This window comes from Mytilus galloprovincialis, chromosome 8, assembly GCF_965363235.1.
Source record: "Mytilus galloprovincialis chromosome 8, xbMytGall1.hap1.1, whole genome shotgun sequence".
Taxonomy (NCBI): Eukaryota; Metazoa; Mollusca; class Bivalvia; order Mytilida; family Mytilidae; genus Mytilus; species Mytilus galloprovincialis.
In genome coordinates, this window is record NC_134845.1 from 19,338,084 (window position 1) to 19,362,329 (window position 24,246).

At 32.6% G+C, this 24,246-nt stretch overlaps 1 long non-coding RNA gene across 2 annotated transcripts; it reads left to right on the forward strand.

Moving 5' to 3' along the window:
- The first annotated feature begins 250 nt into the window (after window positions 1-250).
- LOC143085263 (uncharacterized) lies at window positions 251-23,807 on the forward strand. 2 transcript variants are annotated; one of them, XR_012981288.1, is made up of 4 exons: window positions 251-603; window positions 18,752-18,845; window positions 19,511-19,581; window positions 21,766-23,807. It is a non-coding gene; the product is annotated as an uncharacterized LOC143085263 (long non-coding RNA). The 2 variants fall into 2 exon arrangements; XR_012981287.1 differs by lacking the exon at window positions 251-603 and adding an exon at window positions 613-752.
- The last annotated feature ends 439 nt before the right edge of the window (window positions 23,808-24,246 follow it).

A 24,246-nucleotide genomic window follows, 5' to 3' on the forward strand; every position in this document is an offset into this window, starting at 1 on the left:
CATTATTTAAATCCTTTGTTTCATGTTGAAGGAAATGGGTAGCATTTTACTTTAAAAACTTCTATATCCAAGGTAATATTATACTATCACTATGGGCTGTGTGGTAATAATGTTATTTTAAAACCACTTGTATTTTGTAAGATAATAACGTTGGTAATTTAAGAAAGTTTGAGAAGTTTTATATGAAATAATGAGACTTGTTTACTTAGATATTGTACAGATCATATCAATATCAAATTACCATAACGTAAATAAGTCATATGAAATTTACAATGAACATTCTATATAAGGGGGAAAATGCGCATGATCTGTACTACATTGTTTCGTATTTATATATATTCAACAGTGATTTGAATTAACAAAATTACGTTTCAATGAGACGCTTTAAATAAAATGAAGATTGTTACTGGACTTATTCTTGAAGAGAAAAATGCAGTAGGAAAAACTGTACGAATGAACGAAAATGAACCGAAATGTTTGAATCGACTGAATTCAAGGCTCCCATTTCGTTTAGGAGACTTTATACACTTTCTTGAAAAGTAAATACATCTTGTAAGGAGATAATATAGACAAATCAAAGGAATACATGATATATTAAATATGGTAATAGAGGTTAGATAAATATATAATAAAATACTAATCAGTTGGTGATTGATAGTGGATATGTTTACGTCTATACGATGATAAATAATTATGTTTACGTATATATGATAGGAAAGGATTGAGATTTTGGATGTCTATATGCGTCCTTGGTGAGTATTCCACCGATTCATTGCTTTACTTTCTTTTTGATCGTCCCTTTCAAAGCAAATCTATCATTTAGAATTACACCCGTTTGAATAACATAAGTATAAAAATCGGAACTGTCAGTTCTATCTGTGACCCTTATTACAAATAAAGATTAGAAATTGGCTAATTATGAAGCTATATAATATAGTACTAGAACACACCCGCGAAATGGCAGGCATTCAGAGCGTATTTGAAAGGATGGAAAGTATTGTAGGAAGAATTTTGTAAAAGTTTTAATGACGTGAGAATTTCAGGAAAAGTATCAAAAGTCATAGGTGCATGGGGACAGGAAATGTTTTTTTTAACCCTCCTCCATTATTTCCAAAATTCCCATTTTTTATTTTCTATTAATTTTATTATGAACATACATTTAGTGTACATGAATTATGAACATTCCAGTCAGGAGCCTGTAATTCAGTGGTTCAGTGATATTTGTTTTCCGTTCATTTATTGTACATGAATAAGGCTGTTAGTTTTCTCATTTGACTTGTTTTACATTGTCACTTCGGGGCCTTTTATGTCAGACTATGCAGTATCGGCTTTTGCTTATTGTTGAAGGCCATAGGGTGACCTTTAAATGTTAATTTCGGTGTCATTTCGGTCTCTTGTGGAGAGCTGTCTCATTGGCATTAATACCACATCTGCTTTCTTTTGTAAAATATTTAGTGACTTGAGAATATCAGAAAAGGTATCAAAAGTCAAAGGTAATTTGGGACAGCTGAGGATAATTATTTTTCTAGCCCGGCTCCTGACATTTTTCCACAAAAAAATCCTTTTTTTTTGTTTGTTTGTTCTCTATTTATTTTAATGACACATGAATAATTTCAGCGCTTATCTGTATATTATGAACATCTGTCAAAGAGGGTCGGGGCAGAGGCGGATTTAGGGGGCCCGCCCCCCTTTTCTTGAAAATAATTGGTTGCTTATATAGGGAATCACTGAAGCATGACCGCAGCGGGCCCCTCTTAGGCAGTCAACGGGTCCCTGGTTATGAAAATTTCTGGATCCGCCACTGCGGAGGGACCCTGATCTGAATATCCTGGGCTTAAAAATATGACATCCCGAGGTTCTGAAATTATTATACAAATTAAATATCTCGACATCGTGAAATTCGAAAAGAGAAATCCTGGTTCCCGAAATGGCCAATCCTGAAATTTCGATCTTAAAAACACCCGTTCCAGACGTCAGAAAGTGTCCCTTTTACAGTCAATTCTCAGTTTAATAATTGATCCACAGCAGCAGTATCGGCTTTTGCTTATTGTTGAAGGCCGTAAGGTGGCGAGCTGTCTCATTGGCATTCATACCGAATCTTCTTTTTTTTGTAAAACATTTAGTGACTTGAGAATTTCAGAAAAGGTATCAAAAGTCATAGGTAATTTGGGACAGGATAATTGTTTTTCTAGCCTGGCTCCTCCTTTTTCCACAAAAAGATCCTTTTTTTGTTGTTTGTTCTCTATTTATTTTAATGACACATGAATAATTTTAGCGCTTATCTGTATATTATGAACATTCATTAAAGGAGGTCGGGGCAGAGGCGGATTTAGGGGCCTGCTTCCCCCCCCCCCTTTTCTGGAAAATGATTGGTTGCTTATATAGGGAATCACTGAAGCATGACCGGAACGGACCCCTCTTAGGCAGTCAACGGGCCCTTGCGTATGAAATCAGGCAGAAAATACACTGTATTCGTAGTATTAATGTATGTTCAAAGTAAACAGAAAAACGCAAAGCGGAAGTCTTATCTGACTTAAAATTCGCCCAATGACGGAAACATATCAAGACGTCTTTTTTCTCGTTTTTCACCCAAAATAACTCAATCTGAATAATCATATGAATGGATGACAAATGCGATTATGCACTGTACCCATATGATACAGAGGCATGATGAATAATTTATTGTGGAAAGAAGAGAAGCGACACCCAAAATGAGGTCTTCTCGTTTAATAGTATAGAATGATACTAGTATGTATATTTCAGATCACAATCCTCAACAAATGCACCATTTTCTATTTGATTTTTCTAAGTCGAAATGAGCAAGCAAAACCACTGAAAACCACTGCATATCCCGTTCTAATTTCATTATTCAAATCATTCTAGGAACATTAACATTAACGGTACCAAACTGTAATGCAACTGATGGGCATTTCGACCATAAATGTCTTTAGTGATGCTTGACATCAACGTATCTTTGAAAAACATTATACGCCGAAGAGCAAATAAAACCACAAAGGAATGTGTGGGTTTTTCAAAGTTGATAACATAGTTTTACTCACTATTGTAACAGCTTAAGATCAAAATAAAAAGTGTGGTGTGATCAGAAAACTTGCATCTAAAGACCAAATGACGTAGACATAGCACAGTATAAAGGCCTACGAAATAACAGAGAAAACTACCGGCCTGATTTATATATAACACAGAACGAAAAACAATTATAATTTACAGTAACAAAAGACAACTGACTTATTTAAAGATAGGCACATACATAAAATGGCAGTCAGTCATTTACATGTTTTCATTTCCGGTTATTAGCTTAAATCTATGTTACATGTTTTCATAATAAATTTCATAACCAATAATTTATTATACAGTTTTAAATTAAAAGACATATTTGACCATATTTCGGCGACTTAGCTAGATTTAGCAATTGATCGATTTCAGTGGTTTAAACTACAAACAAAGGTCGTATTCAGGACAAGAACAAGTTATTCAAAAGCCAGTACAAAATATGGACAGGTACACTGTAGATGAGCTGATGAACACTGTCTGGCATGAAGAGAGAATGTTGGGGAGGGATTGATATAACCAAAAAAAGGGACTAAAAATATAACCAAATTCATTTAAGGTTAACTTTTCCTTAGGGAATTGGGAACTGAGTTTCTGAATACTTCCTTACAGCAGATTTCATTAAGTGTGTAAAGAAAGGTAGAATCATTGGTTAGCAAGCTTGTTAGCTGAACCGCATTATTAGGTTAGGCAAACTACCTTCCTTTAAGAGTAGAATAGTCCGACAGATAACAAATCTGTCTGTCTGTAAGACTAGACTACTCCGAAAGGAGGGAGGTATACCTTACCTAGTAATGACTCCACGGTTCGGCTAACAAGCAAGCTAACCAAGGATTCTACCTTTCCCTACACACTTAGTGAAATCTGCTGTAACATATCAACGAGAAACTTCCTAAAAGAGGGACGAAAGATACCGGAGGTACAGTCAAACTCATAAATTGAAATTAATAGTTGAGAACATTGTATGTCATAAATCATGTCAATATCGAACCACTGGCTACTGAGTTGAAAAGTGGTATCAACTGACAGTAAAACGTTACAAACGAATCGCTTAATTAACCTTATTAAATAAAGCCAACATCTTAATTTGAAGACAATAATGTTGTAACAGTAATGAGTAGAAACGCTAGATGTTATAAATATGTCGCAAAATAAACCGGAAAAGAATAAACAAATTCTTGTTAGAACTTTGCCTGAGGGAGTTGAAATTTTAATATCTCTCTTTGAGGACGTATATTAGACGTTAGTTAGTTACGGTGCAGTCCGGTGTATTCGCGCAAGACTTATGACTTCACTTCATTCAACTGATAAAACCAATAATTGGATAATATTGTATGAACACATTCGTAACATATTTTTATTTTATAAAATATTCTGTTTGTATGGTTTCACCCTCAAGATTTAATGTAATGCGTGTCAAAAATTAGGAAAACCCCTGTTATGAGAGAAATTCCTCCAATGTCCAGTGATTTCGCGCATGCCTTCCTTAAATATCTTTTTTGAATAAAGGAAAGATTGTATACTCCGAAATATAGCTGAAATTGAACCAAGCACACTGCTAAGGATGCAGAGCAAACATTATTTCCATCTCATATAAATGTGACTTTAATAAAACAAGTTTTATCTGATGATGTATTTTTTTTTTAATGGAAATTGGCCAAATATTGTAAATCACGTGATGGCAGTTATTATTTAGCTCTTGAACTTATCAATTTTATTCTTGTTTTATCCCTACGGAAGCTCTGAGACTACTATAGCACATAGTAGTCTCAGGGAAGCCTAAAACAATAACAAGAGCGATTTTATTTGTGTTATTTTGTTGATATGACGAAACTAGCTAAATTAATGCGCGATATCACCGGCCGCGTGGACACCGGGGACTCCACTGTATACGTCCTTGCTCTCGTGTTTTGCGGAGGACATCAATTGACTCCTCGTTCTTGAGGTGTATGTTCTTCTCCTTCCATAGTTTAATTCTTCCATGTAACATTAGTATATAACAATCAAACATTAGTACTTAAAATTGTTTTGTAAAATGATAAAATCTATAAATACAGCGAAATGCGTAAAATTGGGTAAATTATATCGGTTATCAATTTGTTTATTTGTTTATTTGTCTCTGTATTAACCAAGATGACTAATACATCAAAGGTGTTATTTTGTTAAAACGGTATCTAGGGCACATGACTGCTACACTGAATCATGTGAGATATAAGATAGAAAAAATTTCATTCTGTCATATTTTTTAAAATATTAACTTAATTCATACCTGTCAACCTCTGAAAATGAAAAGTCAGGTCATGACCTGCATTGAGAAAAAAAATCTCAGGTCATAACGCGTACGACATTTTGCGGGCTCAATTGAAGAACAAAAATATGTTTACATATAATTTATATAGTCAATATGTATATGAAACAGTTAGAACATGTATACAAGTTTATTTCAGACTATTGTTATATTCCATAGTAGCAGACTTGGCATTCTTTAAAAGAACTGCACTTGGTTTCAGTTCATAGCAATGCAAATGTGTATTCATTTTACAAGAAAGAAGAGCACACAGTGTATACTTATTAAGATCAGCCCTAAACTCTGTAGCTATTTTCTTTACTAAAGAAAATGCCCTCTCACTGTCTGCATTGCTGTTTGGCAAAACCAGTAATGTTTTAGCAAGTTTTGACAAAACAAAAAATCTTGGCTTGTTTTCAACTACCACTTTGTTATTTTCAACTGAAAGGGCCCTCTTTACTATTTGGGTGGTTTTAGTTTTTCCACAGGAATAACCTGAAGCTATTTCACTGTCAGAGAACATTAATTTACACAATTTTGTGAAATGGTCAGTTACTGCAAAGGAAAGGTTGTGCTCAGCCACAAAGTACGAAAATAAAGTTTCTGCATTAGGGAGCTATCATTTGATTTTTATGGGGGGGGGGGGGGGGGGGGGCTAGGATGAAAAATTTTGTCCTGCTTTTTTTTTTAGTTGTAATCTCTGTCCTGCCTTTTTATTTTTCACTCGATTCGGTCCTGCCTTTTTTTTTATTAGTTTATCCTGACTTTTTTTACCTAAATTGTCATCCTGCCTTTTTTTTTTACAAAGTGTCTCATCCTGCCTTTTTTTTTTACTCAAAACTCCTGTCCTGCCTATTTTTTTCAAATTTCATCCTAGCCCCCCCATAAAAATCAAATGGTAGCTCCCTTAGTTACTTTATCAGCCAAAACACTTTTGGTCATTGTGAAGAAAGATGCCATGCCCTTAGATTCTGCCTGAGATTTTTCCAACTTTGAATGAGTCATTGTTTTAGAATGTCTGACAAGATCATTTCTTGCCCCTGCGCTAACATTGATATGTGAATTACAAAGTGTGCAATAAGCATCATTCTGGCTCCTTTCACTTGGTTTAACCCATTTAAATTCCGATTCCCAACATTTACTGTATGAACATGAATACTTTTTCCTTTTACTAATATCGTTACGTAGCTCAGGTAAACAGTCCTACATTTTGACTTTTGGTTACATTGAAAAAGACCGATAAAACCGAAGGTCGTATTGCTTCTAAATACCGGAAACAATTCCGGTCAGAAATCGGGTGAAACGGGTAATGTTAGAAATTCCCGGGACCCGCCGGGTAAAGAAAAACTCCCGGGTGAGAGGTGAAAATAACGGGTGTCACCCGCAAAAAACGGGTGAGTTGACAGGTATGTTAATTTCTGCTATCAAGTTTCTTCATTTCCCACAAATCTATCATGTTAAAATGCACATGACTGCTACACTGAATCATGTGAGATATAAGATAGAAAAAATTTCATTCTGTCATATTTTTTAAAATATTAACTTAATTTCTGCTATCAAGTTTCTTCATTTCCCACAAATCTATCAAGTTAAAATGACAGATAGAAAAAAATCACAGTTTTTATTGATTGTTGAAATATAATAGTTTAGTTTAAAGATCAACAGTTTTGATTGGAGTTCAAAATGGAAATATAACTTGAATAAACAAACTTATTTTACAAAATTTATAACGGATAAGCTCCTAATTATTTACGACCACTAATATCACCTCCTGTATCATTTTATTTTTGGAAATGGTCTTCGAAACAACCATGATCTTATAGCACCTTTTTTAAAATATTATTTAACTTACAAAACAATCATATTTTCCAAATACTTTAAGGCAATGGAATAGAATTGATAACGCAATTATCAAAGTAGAACCTATCTCAAACTTGAGTATTCCCTAAGAAAGAAATGACACCAATATAAACTCCCAAAATACTATAATGTTGGGGATCTTAAGGCAACCATTAGGTACGGCTGTCTTACTACAGATAGATTTCATTTTTTTTTAATGTCCGCTTAATGCAACCATCAGAATTTCTATTTTTAAGACAAAATACTTTTTGTCCCGTCTTTAAATTTTGGTAGTTTACTAAACAGAAACGAAAATCTTACTCTTAGTCAAAATACATTCTTAAATAAAGAAGTCTTGAATTTTTATTTGGCAAAGTGAACGTTTTGACCTTCATAAGATATATATATATATATATATATATATTTTTATTATTATTAGATTAGATTAGAATGTTGATGGATAAGCTTTTTTGCGTGGGATTGCTGTATAGCTTTTTGGGAAATGGTGAATATTTTTTTTTGTATAACTAGTGTGCAAAACTATAACTATCCAATGTTTCTATTGCGTGTCTTGATACTTATAGGATTATAAGTGATAACTTATTATACAAGAAGAGGACTTCCCAAGGATTATAAGTTATAACTTATTATACAAGAAGAATACTTTCAAAGTTGTTATAACTTGTGTCTGATCCTTTTTGCTATATTTAATAACTAAAATATGGTTAAATGGAAAAAAAATAAACGATGTGTACTAAATATAAAAAAGAAGATGTGGTATGATTGCCAATGAGACAACTCTTCACAAGAGACTAAATGACACAGAAATTAACAACTATATGTCACCGTACGCCCTTCAACAATGAGCAAAGCCCATACTGCATAGTCAGCTATAAAAGACCCCGAAATGACAATGTAAAACAATTCAACAAGAAAACTAACGGCCTAATTTGTGTACAAAATAAAAACCAAATATGTAACACATATACAAACTACTGAATTACAGGCTTCTGACTTGGGATAGGCACATACATACAGAATGTGGCGGGGTTAATTATGTTAGCGGGATCCCAACCCTCCAATAACCTGGGACAGTGGTGTAACAGTACAACATAAGAACGTTATATGTTTTATCATATTTACGACTGTAGTTAACAAAAATCAGATTATTTTTGTTTTATTCATTTTTTTTTGAAATTTTGCCATTTAAAGGGTAGATTACTCAGATATAAGGGGAGATAACTCGATAAAATAACTTTTGTAATAGAAATCTGGGAATAGTTCTAGTAGAAATGTTGTGTATTTACCTATGTTATTTATGTAGCAAGAAAACGCGTCCCGTGAACCCATTTTTTTTCTCATATCTGAAAGCATATTATAAGAGCTATATTCTCATATTTTATCTTAAAATTCATAGTAGTTAAATTAAGACCCCCGCCCCGACCCCCCCCCCCTTTTCCCCCACCAATCTACCGTCTTGTCCGTATTTTGAGTTTGTGCTGGTAGACTGTTTGAATATCTTTGATATAATTTGTCCACTGCACTGTAAAAAGGTTATTGGGAAAAGCATTATTTTTTTGCATGTAATATCTTAAAGAAATGCAACACACTTAAGTAGGATATGTAGCCTGGAAACAAGATGTACATCTGGTGTTACAGGCGACATATCTATACGGCAAACGGCAAATTATAACTGTATTTCTTAGTGAGAGGCAATGTTACAAACTTTCACTTTAATTAATGGCGACTACTCTCGCGGGTATTGCGTCAGAACGCCTTGTTATATAAAAACAAAATTTTAACATTTTGGGGATCAAACATGTTTACTTTAGCGCGCAGCTTTTTATTACATTTGCGCGCATTCATTTTTACAGGTAAACATAGGTAAAAATATAGGTAATTTAAATAAAAATAATATCAAAATATAAGAATGGTAGATATACAAAAATACATTTGTATGGCGACACACACATCCTTGACAAATTGTAATAATCTGTATTCTAGGTGAAAGGCAATGTTAGAATTTTAAACTTATTAATAAATTCCTGTTAGTCTTATAGTAGAAAGCAAGCCGATATTTAATACGGATATTGTAATGTAATAAAGAAAATCGTAACAAATATGTTAATCACTAAATGACATCTGTCAATCAGTTCTGTAATTATTACATCATCGATATTTTACCCGAATTTATCAGATCAAAATATCAATTAATAAGCAGGAAATATTAAATTCACTCTAAACTGTGTCATTCTTCTATGTTCTATAATTTTCAGTCTTATTTTTCATCTGTTATTCAACCCAAACTCTAAAATTAAAAAACCCTTTGTCCTTGATTACCTTTGATCTCATCTATCCAACTTTTTGTTTACCTGTACTACCTATAATTTTAAAAAGTTGGATACAAGACAGACAAGACAAGACAAGACAAGACAAGACAAATACTTTATTAAAGTCTCACCACTTGTTACATATAAAATATACAGCTTTTAAAACACAAGTTAACAACAAGAGCCACTCTATAAAGAGTTATGAGAGACTATAAAACATTTTTTTCTTAAATTATAATACAAATACAAGTCAACTATCATGAATATAAAATACATTTTCGCTTTATTAAAATTTCATAGCAGATTTTGGCAGTATAAAATACCATATTTTCATTTGTAAAAAGAAACATAATTTTTTCATTATTATACATATTTAAAAAATTCTCGTCAACAATACTAGCATGGTTAAAAATAACATTACGAATATCTGAATATACAGGACAGTTTAACAAAAGATGTTTTTCATCTTCAACGTCATCAGTACAGTTAAAACATAATCTATTTTCAATATCAATATTTTCATAACGACCAGTTTCAATTCTGATGGGTGCTACACCACATCTAAATTTTGCTAAAGCAACACGAGAATGAACCGTTTACTGTGTATGTGTTAAATCTACTTTTACATGTCTAATGAACCAAAATCTAACTTATTAAATGATTTATGAAAATAAAACACCCGGATATCGCAAATTTTAAACAGCGTGAATTTAAATTTTCTTCGACTGTTATGTATCTGTATTGTATGGTCGTATGTGTTTTGTAGTTTAGTCGTGAGAGTTGTGTCCCTTTGTATGATAATGATGCATATTTGTCATGTGATGTTATCTGTCTCTTTTGAAATAAACGTGCTATGGAAATAGATGTGTTTTTATTGCTCTTAAGCAAATATAACTTTAGCGGCATGGGGAGGCAAGTATATGTCCCCCCATGTACGTAATATGGTGGAGGACTTAAAACGGGTCCCTTTAAATGTATTTTATGTGAGCTGTCCCCAAAGATGAAGAATCAACTTTCTACAAGTCTAAACCACGAGGCTGGCGGCGCCATTATTTAACTTTTGACCACGTTGGAATCTTGGCATTTTCGTTCAGTGGAGTATAGCAGTACCATGCAGTTGACACTGGAATCAATTTTTGGATTTTATGTAAAATTTTGATGTTTCAAAAGTTTAATTTGGATTTATTACTAATATTCAGACTGAATCACCATGGGAGTTTTCGTCAACAAAAGAAAACGGTAAAATTCAAGGAACTGTTTTTAAACAACATTGTACATGCATATTAATATCGAAAGTATTTCGCAATTGTTTATTGTCATCTGAACTTTAATTTCATTTGGACTGTTGGACTCAATCGAAATTTCTACACAAACAATTAAATTTTAACCGCAATTTGGCGTTGGTCAGCCTGACATCAAGAAATACAGCTGTGTATGTTTATGTGTGCAGAAAACTGTAGCATGTGTCATGTGACGTCCCGGCCTATCATCTTGCAGTACTTCGAAAATAATTGCTAAAGTAATTGGCGTTATCTTTACTAACTAATCAGCTTGACCTATATGTGTATTTAGAATTTAGCAGGGAAAATGTGTTGCAGTATTGAACTATTTAAATTATACTACAGACGGTACGTGTGAGATTTATCTCGTCGTACGCTACCCAGTTACAAGGAAAACACCGACTTTAATTATGAATTCATTTCAATTTTTGTCTGAAGGATTTTTTTTTCATTATTTTATTTAATACATATATTTCTGTTAACAGTTGGACTGATTTGATAGCGGATTGTCAGTAGCGGTGAGATAATAGTCATAAATAAAACCTAGGTTGATATTAACATTTCTGGAGCTTTTCATTTGTTCCATCTTTGTTTTATTTTGTGAGTGTGATATATGAGAGATTGAACACGTTAGAGAGGGAGAATTAGTCGTATTTTCTTTTGACTGCATATGTAACTTATGAAGTGTTTCTTTGATGTTATATTTACCATTTTTAAGAGTTAAAGGTCTCTGATGATTATCTATCATTTTGTTGTATACAGCTACATTTATGACAAATTGAATATTCTAGTACTTTCCATTTAGTAGATTGAGTAAATGTATCAAATGCATATTCTTTTGTGTTGTTGAATGAACGTAATGCGTGCATAAGGTCCTAAGGGGGAGATCGAGATGCCAGACGTTCGGATTTTTCTGCATTGTTGATACTGGTGTGTATGCCAATGGATGCTAGTTGTGAGAACTGGTCAGCCACGAGTATTTCAGTTATTATAAATGTATTTACATGATTATTTGTGAAATTATTTTAGTCTTATACGGAAGTCATTACATAGTTTGAATGTAAAAGTGCATTTGTCTTCTTCTTGAATTTGTATATGGACAAAACACATAAACCATTTTGATAAAATTTGGGAAATTTTCTTTTTGGGGGCGGGATGTTATGTATCTGTATTGTATGGTCGTATGTGTTTTGTAGTTTAGTCGTGAGAGTTGTGTCCCTTTGTATGATAATGATGCATATTTGTCATGTGATGTTATCTGTCTCTTTTGAAATAAACGTGCTATGGAAATAGATGTGTTTTTATTGCTCTTAAGCAAATATAACTTTAGCGGCATGGGGAGGCAAGTATATGTCCCCCCATGTACGTAATACGACGGCGCAAATATTTCCGAGTTGCATGCATTTGATAATCCATCCACCATTATGATCACATCCAAACTTTCTATATATTTCTTTAAATTTTTCTATCTCAATACAGAAGTAGATCCAGGCTAGGGCGAACACCTATGTTCGCGTCCCGTAAAAAATCTCAGAAATACTGCTTTCTGTTCGTGGTGAAGCATATGTTTATGAAGAAAAAGACATGCTGCGGAAAAAATGGTCCAACTTTGTTTTAAGTGCTGGTATTTTCTCCTTTGCCCAATGTTATTGTTATTAATAGTTAACATTTTCATCAAAGTTTTCGTTTTATTTACAACCGCCTCGGATGTCTAGTGGTAGCTTGTTCACCTTGAATGCAGCGTGTGATCTTATCCCGCTTGGGTCAATTTAAAGCCTTGAAAAGTGATACACGCTGTTTCTCCGTCCAGGGCAAGGAACTATTACCATTCTGTAGTGTTAAATGTGTGAAAGTGCAGTGTAAATGGAAACTATTTAAAGTATATGTAAACAGGAGTATGAAATTACAACTTGAAGATTGGTGGTGATTTTAGATTTATCATTATGTATTTATACTAACTAAGAGTGGTGATTTAATGAGGGAGAGCGTATGCTTTTGATAAAAATAAAATGCCTTTTATTAGCACAAGATCGTCCGTTTGTTTTTCGCCTTGCTACGCTTGTTGACATATATTTCCTTTTCGTGAATTAGCACCTCCTTCTCAATTCCAGGATCAGCACTCTGCTGTGATATTTAAAACTAACAGTGATGTATTGCTTCTTGTCTATACATATCAACAGTGAGTTGCAACTAAGGTCGCTCAATTACAAAGGTTGTTTTATATGATATGTTGCTATATAAATAATTATTCAAAAATATTATCTTACACAGGCCGGATCTTTCAACTCCCTCCACTTATTTTTAAAATCGGTTAAAAGTTTATCTTCCATTTTGGCTAACACTGTAGTTTTGTGAATTTTCGTGTCATTATACCAGTCACTAATATTACACGATTCAAACTGATGATATGTACAGTCTATAATTTGACTTTTTACATGCTTTAAAACGCCTAAAACTATTTTCCGCCCAGTTATGAATTCTTTTATTAAGTCGATCAGTGTTCATATACCTTAAACGGTTCCAATTAGGAGATAACTGTATTGTATTTTAAGCTCCGACGGCATCAATTGGGGATTTGATGGTCGCAAATTAAGTTTACTGGCGACGCGTTAGTGGAGACAGTAAACGGGTATTTGCGACCATCAAATCCCAAATTGATGCCGTCGGAGCTTAAAATACAATATTGTTATCTCCATTCTAATGAAACTGACAGAAAACAACGTTAAAACATTATTTAAAATCTGTCATATGCCGTCTGCGCCTGCGCGTACGTCCCATAGCATCAATTGTCAATTGATGCCATGTAAGAAAGTGACGTTATCCAATCAAAATGAACGTTACAAACGTTGTTGAATTAGAATGATATATAGTTACCTGATATTTGAGGGTTTGGTCAAACAAGCGATTATCACATTTTATCTATGATTGGCCAGGTGAATGCCTTATGACTTTGACTATAAGGTATTATGACATTTTCCCTTTGTAAAAATTTTACTGCACATATTTTAAAGGTAAGATCTTTTATTGTGTAACAGTGCAATTGTGTAATTTACATGCTTAACTAATATGCAATGAATGATGTTTAGTGTATACAGTAATGATGCAGCAAATTACATTGCTATTTGAAACTATTGATAAAATGTCGTTATTTAATTAGGTATTTAAAACCGCATATATCGAGTTCTTTTCTATTGTGTTTCGATTTCGCCTTGTTCATTTTGTTTGTTCAATAAAAATATTCCTAGTATAGTTTAAACGTTGTGACGGGGAGCAGGTGCAGTCGTCATAGATGCTGTGTTTTATTGGTGTTTTAAATATGAATATGTTTATTTTAACTAAGTACATTACGATAACAAATAAGTCAGTATTGTTGTGCGAGTTGAATTACAAATGTCGTGTCAAATTGTTCAAACCTACGGAAGCTGGTTAGTGTCAGGGTAGAGTTTTATTTTCAAGTTGTTATAACGACTTAGCTAACTTGTTATAACAACTAAGCTAAGTTGTTGTAACGACCTAACATATTTATCTTGTTATAACAACTTGGCTAACTTGTTATAACGACTTAGCTTACTTGTTAAAACAACTTAGCTAACTCGTTTAAACAAATTAGCTAACTCGTTAAAACGACTTAGCTAACTTGTTTAAACAACTAAACTAACTTGTTTAAACAACTAAGCTAACTTGTTATAACAACTTAGCTAATTTAACTCGTTATACCAATTTAGCTAACTCGTTATAACGACTAAGCTTAGTCGTTTAAACAACTTAGCTATCTCGTTTAAACAACTAAGCTAAGTTGTTCAAACGACTTAGCTAACTTGTTATAACGACTTAGCTAATCTAACTCGTTATAATAAGTTAGCTTAGTTGTTTAAACGAGTTAGTTAAGTTGTTTTAACAAGTAAGATAAGTGGTTAAAACGAGTTAGCTAAGTGGTTTAAACGAGTTAGCTAAGTGGTTTAAACGAGTTAGCTAAGTGGTTTAAACGAGTTAGCTAAGTGGTTTAAACGAGTTAGCCAAGTAGTTTTAAAAACTTAGCTAAGTTGTTTAAACGAGATAGCTAAGTTGTGTAAACGACTTAGCTAAGTCGTTATAACGAGTTAGCTAAGTTGATATAACGAGTTAAATTAGCTAAGTCGTTAAAACAAGTTAGCTAAGTCGTTTCAACAAGTAAGCTAAGTCGTTATAACAAGTTAGCTAAGTTGTTATCACAAGATAAATATGTTAAGTCGTTATAACAACTTAGCTAATTCGTTAAATATATAAGATATTAATAATATAAGTCTTAAATATAAAACTCCACCCTGACTCTAACCGGCTTCCGCACAAACCCGTGCTGCGTAATAGCTCAACAATTTCAAGACAGTTAACGTTAAAGACATACCAGTATGAATAAAAAAAAAATGGACTGCAAAAAAGACAACAACATTGATTTATTGATTGTTGGTTGCTTATAAACTTCCATCCATGTTCAGGACGAACAACAAAACACCTACAAACTCATTGGCGTCTATTTCTTAAGGGATGTCTCAAAATGTTATTTCAAAAAAAATATTATTCAACAGTTGTGTGACCACAGCGATATTCAGGCATTGGTCCAGTCATTTTGAAAGGGGGTCCAACCCTAGGAACTATAAAAGATTCACATAATTGAAAGAAAAGGGAAAAAAACAGAAACAAACGATAACGTATTTTATACTTCCGAATGGATTATCTTTATCATGGAACAAAATACCTTTGTTTGAGTCATCAGTTTGGCCTTATCAAATTAGATTTTGTTATGGAAACAGACTCTATCTTAACCTCTACGCTAAGAAACAGCATACAGAGGTGCAATTGAAACATTACTAAATAGGAACAGGTTGTTGATTCTTTTTTTTTTATCTTCCAATCAATAAAGGATGTACATCAGTATTCACAAGGATGTCATAAAGCGGAGAATTCCCTTGCAACTAAATTTGACCTTGATGTGACCTTGTCCTTTGAACTTTGAAATCAAGATGATTAAAGCCCTACACAAATTAAATTTGAATATCAACTGTGGTGAAAATGACAAATAAATATCATTGTAACGAACGGACGGACAGTCGTGTTACAATATTCTAATTGCAACTATGTAGAGACATACAAACAACATACCAACAAAAAATATAATATCATTTTGATAGATGGCACCATATACTTGAAAGACTCGCAAGTATTACTACAATTTGCACTTTTTGTACAATTCAGCAAAAGGACTTTAGTATGAAAAAGTAAAATCACAAAAATACTGAACTCCGAGGAAAATTCAAAAAGGAAAGTCCCCAATCAAATGGCAAAATCAAAAGTTCAAACACATCAAACGAATGGATAACAACTGTCATATTCCTGACTCAGTACTTGGTACTTGAACTTACTGTTGTATGTTTTAATTTGAAAGCTTGTACAATTCAACCCCAAATTGTGAATCTATCGTGTCTTCAATGGATGAAAAAATAGATTTTTTTTGCAAATATTCCTACATTATGACACCTGTAAAACATAGCAGCACAGAACAATGTTCTAAGATATTGTACCTTGATGATTTGTATTTTTGATACAACCTGAGACTATTATAACACATATGTGTTATATTAGTCTCAGATACAACCACTTAGTTTCTTTGTCGATAGTTTGTTCAAAGGTCTTTTACAAATTAAATTTAACTTCATTTTAAATTGTGGCTTGATATTTTTTCACAATATCTGTTAAAAGAAATATAGCTCGAGAAGAGAAATAATTTATTTTTTGTTGTTTTCATTCCGATCGACAAGAAATTTTCAATTTTAGGATAAAAATTGATATTGGTCTTAGATAATTGAAACATCGATTGTCGAGATCTTTGCTAAAAATTTCGGACATTATCCCCATATACTTCAATCGAACTACCACTCAGTCTGGTTTAATAAAAAAAAACACCTTTGTTTATAATTAAATACACATTGTTTTTTGTTAATCAAATCACATTGTTTTTATTCTTCATGTCATAGCCTAGGTTTAAGTAGATATAAATCTTTAAAGAATATCATTTTAAACGCATTTTTAAAATGAAATTAAGACATGTGTTTTTCTATGTTCGTTCGATGACAGCTTACATTGAATAACTTCTATCACCTTTATGTATGTTCTTTGTATATCTCATTTGCGATCTGAGCTCTTTTGAAAACCGAGGACATAAGAATTATCTTGATGGCCTACTGGTTGTTTAAATTTAAAATGGATGAAAGTATAGATATAGTAAGGTATTGTTCAACAATTAATAAAAGAAAGAACAGATCTATCTTTATATAGTTTTATTTGATTAAAGAATATAACTGTTTAAGATGTCTTGACTGTGTAATAACGTAGTTAACTTCTACTCTCTGAACAAATGCAAATCTACAAATCAAATCATAGTGATATTGTTTAGTTTCTCAAACAATAAATAAAATTGAGAATGGAAATGGGAAATGTGTCTAAGAGGCAACAACCCGATCAAAGAACAGATAACAGCATATGGCCATAAATGGGTCTTCAATACAGCGAGAAAGTCCCGCACCAGAAGGCGGGAAACATGTTAAAACTATTTGTTTACATATATGTTCATGGCACACTTAATTTCAATGAGGGTTAAGTGCAAAGTCTTGAATTCATGTGATTGTATCTAACCGAGTACTTAGATTTTATATTTTTGGACCGGTTTTCAAATTGGTCCACATAGTTCATTATTAAAATTTGTTTGATTCCATCAAATTTTGAACTATAATGGTGTTCTTTAATATCCCGAATCGAACCATGCATTTCGATTTTTTTTTATTTTGAGGCCCTCTTACATATTGGTCCATACTCAGGTCCAAAGGGTCCAAAATTTAACGCTATTTGATTTAAAAAAAAAATGAAATATTGGGGTTCTTTGATATTCTGAATCTAACCGTTTGGATTCTGAATATTGGATCATATAAATGTAATAGGTAAACATTCATTGACACATTCCCCATTTCCATTCTCTATTTTATTTTTAAAATTTTCAGCTCTTTTTGTCAGATTCATTTTTTGTCCGAAACGAATCCAAATCCCGAGATCCAGAACTGTATCATGCTTGAATGTAGTGTCTATACTTGCCCCAACTGGTTATGGTTTGACCTCTGTGGTCGTATAATGCTGCACTCAGCAGAGCAATATATAAATTCGCATGCCAGGATAATCATGATAAAATCCAAAATTTTGTTTATATCGAATAAAATTACAGATGAGAAAATTGGGCCATGGGTGAGGAGATTGAGTTTGATAAGTGAAACTGTTTTTTTTTTTTTTGTTTACTTTCCACTCTAAAAGTTCCTGTAACATTTCTCTTTTATCATATCTTTTCTTTGAATGAAAAAAAAAAAAAAAAAAACAATTAATCGGGCAAACAAATCTGTAGGAGACGTGGGTTAAAATGAAATTCTCCAAATAATATAACAATTTAGAAGAAAACCTGAAAATTTCACAATTTTAACGTTACCAACCTTTCAATTTTTAAAACAAGTACTAACACCACACAAAACTGTTTTGTCCAGGTTTTTATTATAATAAATGGTAAGTTTAGAAAATGTTAGTACTGTCGCCTATGGTAAAATAAATAGAACCGTTTCCCTGTAGTGTACTAAGTATACGGAAAAGAAACGAGCGCTGGTATTTTTTATGTTAAAACTTGAAAATAGAAGATTTAATTTACATAAATAATTTCCTTCATAAATTGTTTACCGTGTTCATTTCTCATTTCAGAATTGCTCGAGGCCAAACTATTTGAATGAAAATCCTAATTAAAATACACGTTAAAACATGTCTTAATTAGCTTTGTTTTCAGGAAAATGACAACAAATTGATCTTTATGAGTGGTGTTCAATTGAATTTTGATTAGTTGAAATATTTTTATTTATAGCTTAATCTTCTGTTTCGTTTAGGTTTTTACATAATAATCCGGTTCAAACAACGTGACACTGTTAATCGTGAATTGTTGTACTGAACCTAATTTTCTGGATCTTTTTGACTCACATAGTAAGTAGTTACTGTTTTTAGAATAGATCATAAAGTTCCGTGCCGTGTTAAAAAATAAATATTTTGTCATTTAATTTATTTTATAATTTCATATATTTTTGCATTACTTAATTTGTTTTGTGAAAGTTGTATGTGTAATTTATAATTCGGACTAGCTTCCATTTGGAAATTTTCCTATTTTAGACTTCGAGTGTCCAATTGAATTAAACAAAACTATTTTGACAAACGCACTAGTATATCTCAGTTACGGTAAAACCAATAAGTTTATAAATTTTAAAATCATGGCAATATTGAAAAATTTCACGACATTTATATCTGACCCTATATACCCCATATACAAATAACTACAAGTATTTTGTTTATAATTGTGGAGTTTAATTATTTGTACAGTTTTAAGGTATCCGATTTTATAATATTCATTAATCTATTTGTTTTTGCTTCTAACAAGAAAACTCAATTTGTATACTTATCTGAATTTTTAAATCTATAATTTTAAGTAACTATAACTGCACAAATACAAACATACACAATACAGACTGGGTCGTTAGTAGCCACTTAACGGTCAACCACTTCTATGACAAAACGAAAATAACGGAATAGGTTAGAATAACACGAATAAAAGTCATCTGTGTTACCATGCTTAAGATTTAGAACTTATTTTTTAGTACGTGAACACTTACCGGCCATACTCAAATTAAAATAAATGATAACCAAACCTGGGTAAATTAATTACTAGGTAAGTCTCAATTTGTAGTAATGTTTAAACGTACTAAATCTCATAATTTAAAATATAAAAAACAATGGCGAAGCCAATAATTTATTACTTCCAAAGAGCGATTTTGCTGGAACATATATATATGTGGTATGGTTGTTTATATATGTATATATGATATATACTGTTCCCAACTAAGAGATGATATTTTACAGTTTGTTCTGTAGTTGTGATGTCCAAGATTAGAGAGGCGAAGTTAAGTGTCGCACACAAATCTAGACACGCCGCATTATGTACCTATTCAAATTCAGGAGCCTTTAAAAAAAACCGTTAGTTAAACACGAATGCTGCTTATTATATATCATTGTTTGGTCCTGTGGAATAATTGTTTAATGGATGACATTAGCTAGCAGGCTGTGAATTAATTCATAAATACTGCAAGTTGTTTAGGATTGGACATCTTTTTGTTGATGTTCTGAATATTGGCATATGAAGCCCAAATAGTTGACTGACCTAAATCGATACAATGAAGTTCTGTATGGGATATCTAGTTTGAACCAGTAAGTTATAGTGAATACCTAATTATTAAATGATTTTGAAAAGTAATTGTATTTAAATTCTGTATTAATTTTAATCTGAGGTCAGTTGGTCCAATATTTACTATGAATAGACATCAACATTATATCAAAATAATCCTAATTACACAAAGATCAGTTATACATATGTACAGATTAATTGCTTTCCGGATATACAAATTATCATATTATTACTTATGATAATTTGTATATCTGGAAAGTAATTAATCTGAAATATAAGTTAAAGACATACATAACGATTTAAAATATACCAGTACATGACTGTATCAATATTTTTTCCCGCTTCCTGGATAAGCATATCAAAGTTTTCCCGTGGTTTCATTCGCACGCAATTTGTTAAAAAAAGGTTTCGGAAAGTATGTTTCTCTTTGTTAGATGTTGTATTTATTTGGATCCATTGGTACAATCTATAAAGACAAATGTGCTATAGTCTCGTGTGAAGTGTGCTATAGTCTCGTGTGAGGTGTGCTATAGTCTCGTGTGAAGTGTGCTATAGTCTCGTGTGAAGACATCTAATACATCCAATATCTTCCAGTGTCTTACTTGCGATTTGTCTAATGAAGAACTTTGCTATTATCAAGTTTCTCTCCTACAACTCGAACGATTTCGTACCAATTATAGACTTTTCAAACCATGTGTGTTATATTTATCTACAAATTTGGAACATTATTGAGCGATTCCAACAACATCTACATGTACCTTCTGTTACTGACGTGTACATTTCAAATATACAAAACATTCTGACTAGATGTATATTTGACATAGTATTTTTTTTGTGTTGTTGCCCCAACCCCCTGTTCATTTGATGCATCATTTTTTCCTTGTTTCACTAACTTCTGTAGGCATAAAGAATGAATTTATATAACAATATTAAATATTAAATGACCTATACAGAAAATGTTATTCAATACCGACAAGTTTCACCGAATTAAAATACATCTATTTTAAAAGTTTATATAAACAACCATACCACACCCACGCTATCGTATATACACGGATTAAAGGATATCGATGACGTGTATTTAAAAAAACTATCACAATGTCAAGTGAAAAAGGGAATATTAGTGACAAGTGATTATCCCTTTTTAAATTGATGCATAAAGGAGGGCCTACAGAGGGTCTCTGCACGACAGAACGTGAAATAAAATTGCCATAACAATAAAAAATGTCTTGCACGTTGATCTTTTCGTCGATTTCACGAAACACTGTGAATAACGAACCTTTTTCACGACTGCATGTGAAATAAAAATGGCAAAACACGTGCGCGAAATTAACCCTTTACCACCCTTAAAAGGGCATTAGCTACGATTTAAACACAGAATCAAAGTTTTCTGAGTTTTTCCCCAAACATTTTTCAAACATACAAATTAAAGTAAAATACCTTCAGAGCAAAATCATTGACAACAAAGCATGTGGTACATTCAAGGACTTGCAAACCCCCAGCAGTGGCATCAATAGAGTTGCTATCAGTGAGCTGTTGACTGTATTTGTACTCAAAGAGTTCGAAAATACCAGTTAAAATTTCCACATATTTGTCTTTTGGTAAAGAATATGATATTTTGCAAGATCTAGATTGATTTTTAATATTATCTGTATATTTTTGTATTTTCAGTTCATTACATCCACATACAAATTCTGTATACTACCTTGAACTTTCCAGTTCATCGCTGCGTTATAACATCGTAAAAGTTGGAAGACACTAGAAATGGAGAGCTTTGTGGGATATATACACATTCGTTATGCTAATTTAAAACGTTACTTTGACACAGAATGTTCGGTAAAAAAATTGTTACTTATTTTCCTGTCTTCGTGTGTTTTGTGGTATTATATTGGTGCTAGAGGAAGAAAGGATTTACGGGAACCATGCCAATTCCAAAAGGTTCCATTTTCTTCGTCAGTGATGGAAACTTTAAAACTAGAAACAGAAGTTAAATGTAACGTATGGAATTCTTTTGTTTATTTTGACAATACTGGATACTTGCATCTAAATCACAGTGCTATATATGCTGCAGGATTTAACCAAAGTCAACTTACTTGTGAATATGCTATAGTTTTAATGGACGGATTTCACGGAAGTAAACTTGTGGATAAAACAATTTTAACAAAGCCTACTTACGTTCCGAACGATTTTGTGTATGTCGTTTGTAAGACATTAAACAGAAAAGCTGTTTATGCTAATTTTCATTATAACGTTAATACAGAAATTAACAAAAGAGATTTATTGCCCGACACTCAAGACCAGTTAAACATTGTATTACTTGGTATTGACTCTACCTCTAGATTTTTAGCTGAAAAACAACTACCAAAAACATTGGACTTTTTTGAAAATACACTTGAAGCTTACCCTCTGAAAGGCTATACTAGAATTGGCGACAATACGCTGCCAAATATTATAGCTGCATTAACGGGAAAGACTCTTGTAGAGTCTGTTTTGTCTACTTCTGGTTATCCGTCTCTGTATAAGGAAATACTAAAGCGGAAGTACATCGACTGCTTCTCGGAAGATTGGGCACCGTTCCTGCCACCTCATCTCGTGAAATACCCAAACTACACACATTATCTCCGCAGCATAGTGGTGGCCAGCAAACAGTCTGAATTTAAAATGTTTCAGCAAACATTTAACAACAACACATTCGAAGCGCAACACGAAAAACTTTGTTTTGGGAATAATTTTAAACACAATATTGTACTAGATTATGGAAAGCAATGCATCGAAAAATACAGAAACAAACGAAAGTATGTGTTTATGTGGGTCACTGAGCTTGCGCATCATCATCCCGAATACTTATCCTTGGGAGATAATGACGCACACAGTTTACTTAAATGGATGCATACTTCAGGAAAGCTTACGAATACAGCTTTTGTTTTATTCAGTGACCACGGATCACGCTATGGAACCTTAACTGAGCATGAAATTGGAAGAATGACAAAAAATCTGCCTCTTCTATCTTTATACTTGCCACCTCATTTAAAATCTAGATATCCTCATATTCACCGAAATCTTAAGTATAATGCCGCTCAACTTACAACGCCGTTTGATTTACATGAAACACTTCTAGATATTTTTACACAAAATTTTAAAGAGCAGATAGACTTTACTGACAATTGTGTTCTCCCTAGAGGAATAAGTTTGTTCCGTAAAATACCAAGTAGAAGAAGTTGCTACGATGCATCGATTGTTGAAAATTACTGTCCGTGTTATTCGTACCAGCCAATAAATGTAGAGGATAAAGTTGTTCAGAAATCAGCGATATTCGTTGTTTCAAAAATAAACGAAATGATATCAAAGAGCCCTTTCTCGTGTAAAACGTTAGAGTTAATCAAGGTAGTTTCTGCAAAAATTCAGCGTATTCCTCAAAACTCCAATACAAATCAAAGATCATCAGTTCGTTATGTTGTTGTTTTTAAGACATTTCCTGGATACGGTATGTTTGAAGCAAGTGTTGAATACAGCCATTCCAACAAGGCTAAGTTAATAGGGAATATAGACAGAATTAACTCTTATGGGAATCAATCGAGATGTGTATCAGAACAAGTAGATATTGCTTATACAAGTTTACGACAATATTGTTATTGTGCTTAAAATAATACTCTTACTGAATTATTTGTTATATTATTTATATTTAATTTATTATAAAATATTTGTTTTCTTCATATTCATACTTATCATTTGAACAATAGAATGGTTTTGTAATAATATAATTCATCTATTCAATATGAAAAAGAAGATGTACTTATAGTATGATTGCCAATGCGATAACTCTCCAAAGAAATTAAATCTATTGGTCACTGTACGACCTTCAGCGATGAACAAAGCCCATACATAGGCGAACACAGACGGGGACCTGGTGTCTTCTCCTTTTGTGTGAAAATTTTGCCTCGGCTGATTGAAGAGGGAATCACTGAGTCATGGCTGTAGCGGGCTTCCTCTTATGGCAGATAGTGTCCCTTTATAAAAAGTTCTTGATCAACAAATGAAACATATCGCATATATATATATAAATATATATATATAGCAGCTATAAAAGGCCCCGAAATCAAAATATTTATAGTAAAACAACTAAAAACTCGAACTTTGAGTAGTTCGATTGAT